At 34.8% G+C, this 4,485-nt stretch overlaps 1 long non-coding RNA gene across 1 annotated transcript in view; it reads right to left on the bottom strand.

Moving 5' to 3' along the window:
* Window positions 1–2,395: 2,395 nt before the first annotated feature.
* The window catches only part of LOC107664967 (uncharacterized), a 6,010-nt gene continuing 3,920 nt past the window's right edge, over window positions 2,396–4,485 (bottom strand). Inside the window, exons 2-4 of the long non-coding RNA XR_001631505.1 lie at window positions 3,320–3,437; window positions 3,068–3,221; window positions 2,396–2,904 (exon numbers count right to left, since the gene is read on the bottom strand). This is a non-coding gene — a long non-coding RNA (uncharacterized LOC107664967). The remainder of the gene's footprint in view (window positions 2,905–3,067; window positions 3,222–3,319; window positions 3,438–4,485) is intronic.

Genomic DNA, 4,485 nt, shown 5'->3' with positions numbered 1-4,485 from the left:
GGGAAATGTCACTAGAAATGAGAAGGGTACCGTTATCAGTGAATTATTGGGTTAATTTACAAGGTCGTAGTCAAGAGCATCCAACACTAGATACACTGTAAAAAAAATTCCGTAAAATTTATGGTAAATTTTTACGGTAAAAAATCTTACCGTAAAAAATACGGTAGTAACGTTTTAGGTTTTACGGGTTTAACTTACATTTACAGTTAAATACCGTAATTTCAGAAATGAGAAGGGTACAGTTATCAGTGAATTATTGGGTTAATTTACAAGGCCATAGTCAAGAGCATCCAACACTAGATACTTTAAAGCCCTGTTGGGAAAAAGAGAGGAGGAAAATTAAAAGCTTTGGATGGACAGTGATACAGAAAGCAACAGAACTTAAAGTTAATCAGTGAAATGTTACTCCAACTGTACCGCTACCTGTAATAAAACCTTGGTTACTTTCGGATGCTACAGTAGATTTGACATTGTTAGAACAGAAAAATAAGGGTAAGGAATGTAATTTGTATAATGTGCAGACATATATTAATAAGTACTACAGCTATGTTCAGATCTACACAGATGCATCAAAGAGTTTGGATAATAAGATAGGAGTAGTGTTTACTGTTCCAGAATTTCATTTATCAGTAAGGAAAAGGATCAGTGATGAGTTATCAGTTTATGCAGGGGAAATGATTGCACTATTATTAGCAATACAGTGGATAGAAGAGATAAGACCTTTGAAATCAGTTATTTGTTTAGATTCATGTTCATCATTGGCTAGTTTACAGTACAGTCACTCTGAAAGTAGACCAGACATTTTAATGGAAATAATGCAAACGTTATATAGAATTCAAATGATGGGGATTACAGTTGTATTTGTATGGGTGTCGGCGCATATTGGTATCCAAGGAAATGAAATTGCAGATAAAGAAGCAAAAGAAGCGGTTAAAACAACGACAATAACTTAATTGTTAATTTAAGTAAGAATGAAATCAAGAGTATTATTAAGAAAAGACTGAAGGTGGCAAAAACAATGGAATAAGGAGAAAAAAGGTCGGTGGTTTTACAGAATTCAAAGGAAAGTGGGAGAGATGAGAAGTGCAGGGAAAAACAGGAGAGATGAGATAGTAATATCAAGGGTGAGATTTGGACACACAAGATTAAATAGTACACTTTATAAAATGGGTAAAAATGAAACGGGAAGATGTGAATTTTGTGGACAAGAAGAAACAGTGGAACATGTTATACTGTACTGTCAGAAATACGAGACTGAAAGAAGGATTCTAGTGCAAAATTTTGAAAAAATAAAAATGCAATTTACACCGAGATATATTTGACAAAATAACTCAAAGGAATGAATGCTATAGTTTTATTTTTCAGTACCTTAAAATAACTAATTTGTGGGAGAGAATATAAAAAAAAACAAAAATAAAAAAAAGGGGGGAAGGGAGTAAGTCATTTTGATCCACACTCCATACCAGTTGGTGGCGGAAATACACCATTTTGTTGTTTGTCAACCGCCAATAAATTTCAAGAAGAAGAAGAAGGAAATATCAGTTTACATTTCCAAACACTCATTTAGCCTTTAATTGTAATAATCCAGTGAGAATTTTGTTTGCACAAGGAGTCTGACAAGAGCCAGTGCTCCACACAGAGATCTGATCTCATCACCATCCAGTCTGTCTGGAATGACATGAAGAAACAGAACAAACTGAGAGAGACTAAATCCAGAAGAACTGTGGCAACGTCTCCAAGATGCTTCAAGAGGCCTCCCTGCAAAGTTACAGTGCTGTTAAAAGTTTTAGGCACTTGTGTAAAAATGCTGTAAAATGAGGATGCTGTCAAAAATAATGTCATAAATAGATTTTCTTTATTAATTAACTTCTATTAACTAAATTAAATCAACATTTGGTGTGACCATCCTTTGCGTTTAAAGCAGCTGTTGCCAAATATGATATAACAGGCTTTTAAGGAACATTCATGTGTACATCTCTCAATCACTGGATATGTTTGCCCTCATAATGAAAACTAAAGAGGTCATAAAACTATGCATTTAAATATGATACATTAAGACATTATTCAGAGGTATAGAATGATAACTGATATTTATATGCATTTTATGTAAGTAGTCTGATATACTGTTTTATAAATCCTATTGATTTACAGTACAAGCTATCAAAATTCGGCCATACTTTCTGGTCATATAAATATCAGCAACTGCACCAAATTGCATGTTTTTGCTCATTTTGGGCCTAAAATTGAGTTTTTATTTTTGCAATATTTTATAAAGTTCAACTAACTGTTCCATTGTAAATGTGTTTATTGGTTTACTTGCACAAATATATTAAAAAGGGCAATTGTGGTTATGTCAATATGAAGAAATCGATTTCATTCATCTTTTCTCCAAAAAAGATTTTTATCTGTGTATCAAAACTTCACAAGTGCAAATACATGAAATATGAAATGAGCATGTAATACCAAATTCCACTGATCAAACAAAAAGCCACACAAACAGCATCTAACAGAAAGAACTATGCTTATCAGTAGAAATTTAAAAAATAAAACATATTGCAAATAGTTTGCAGTCTTTCCACTTTCCCAGAAAGCAGACCATTCTCTATTCGCCTAATGATACGTCACAATGAATTGTTTTCTGTTTAATTTGAAAATGGTTTGATGAATCCACTATCCATGGCTCTAGACAGGCAGGCAGGCAGCATTAATAGCATCCTGCTTCTTGGGGTTGTCCTCTAGTTTTGCCACATATGTCAGGATTTCCAGCAGTTCACATTCAATGAGCTTCTTGGCTAGTTGTTCATCAGCGTCCAGCATATTAAACACCGTCACAAGACCTCTGTGCTGAATTTCAGGGTTGTCATGGATGCACAATCTCTGTATGATCTCAAGCCACTGCCCAGTCTGTAGATGACAAAACATAATATCAATCATCTTTGGTATAAGTATCTGATAGCAACATTGTACCATGTGTACCATGGTACTGCCACAATACTTAGGAAAGCGGTAGATGACAGTTTGACAAATGAATCACATGGAACTGACAACTGTTGTTTATGATACATACCACTTAGTCATCTTAACAGCCGGTTTCTTCTGTGCAGCGGTGAGCATAGCCAGTGCACCAGCAGCTGCCCTCTGAAGCTACTCATCATCTTCACCGCAGAGCAGGACAAGAAGCTTGAGTTTACATTGCCGTCTTCCAGATATCTGTCTTGAACCTGTTGAAATGAATGAATTTGGTCAATTTTTCCATCCAAACCTACAAAAAAATGCAACATTTGGTTAGCAAAATGTGTTCTAAATGGGTATTTTATACCTCTTTGCAGCAAACCAGATTGCACATGCACTCTGTGGCAGCTTGTCTGATTTGATCGTGTTCCTCAAACATGTAGTTCTCAATATCTGGAAGAGCCTTTTCTTTTAGGATTTTCACTCTGTGGAAATAAAGATGAATACAACACCAATTCCAGAGAAGTTGGGACGTTTTGAAAAATGCAAAAATCTGTGATTTGTTAATTCTCTTTAACTTTTATTTAATTGGCAAAAAGTACAAAGAAAAGATTTCCAAAGTTTTCACTGATCAACGTAAATGTATTTTGTAAATATGAACAAATATTGTTTTTGATGGCTGCAACACATTTCAAAAAAGTTGGGACAAGATAAAAGTGAAAAGGTTATAGAATATCCACGTTAAACTGTTTTGAAACAGTTCACAGTAAGCAGGTGAATTGGTAATATGTCAAGGTATCATGTTTGGGTATAAGAGGAGCATCTCAGTCTTTGCAAGCAAAGCTGGATCATGGCTCATCACTTTGTGCCAAATTTCACGAGAGACGTGTCAAACAAATCAAAAATCACATTTCGCAATGCAAAATTGCAAAGAATTTAGGTCTTTCAACAAATACCATACATAATATTGTGAAAAGATTCAGGGAATCCAGAGAAATCACAGTATACAGTGGGTACGGAAAGTATTCAGACCCCCTTCAATTTTTCACTCTTTGTTATATTGCAGCCATTTGCTAAAATCATTTAAGTTAATTTTTTTTCCTCATTAATGTACACACAGCACCCCATATTGACAGAAAAACACAGAATTGTTGACATTTTTGCAGATTTATTAAAAAAGAAAAACTGAAATATCACATGGTCCTAAGTATTCAGACCCTTTGCTGTGACACTCATATATTTAACTCAGGTGCTGTCCATTTCTTTCTAATCATCCTTGAGATGGTTCTACACCTTCATTTGAGTCCAGCTGTGTTTGATTATACTGATTGGACTTGATTAGGAAAGCCACACACCTGTCTATATAAGACCTTACAGCTCACAGTGCATGTCAGAGCAAATGAGAATCATGAGGTCAAAGGAACTGCCTGAAGAGCTCAGAGACAGAATTGTGGCAAGGCACAGATCTGGCCAATGTGTATATGTGTATGTGTGTGTATGTATGTGTATATATATATATATATATATATATAT

The sequence above is a fragment of the Sinocyclocheilus anshuiensis genome, unplaced genomic scaffold (assembly GCF_001515605.1).
Source record: "Sinocyclocheilus anshuiensis isolate Anshui unplaced genomic scaffold, SAMN03320099.WGS_v1.1 scaffold363, whole genome shotgun sequence".
Lineage (NCBI taxonomy): Eukaryota > Metazoa > Chordata > Actinopteri > Cypriniformes > Cyprinidae > Sinocyclocheilus > Sinocyclocheilus anshuiensis.
Note: the sequence above shows the minus strand (reverse complement) of the source record. Positions and strands in the feature narration are given on the sequence as shown.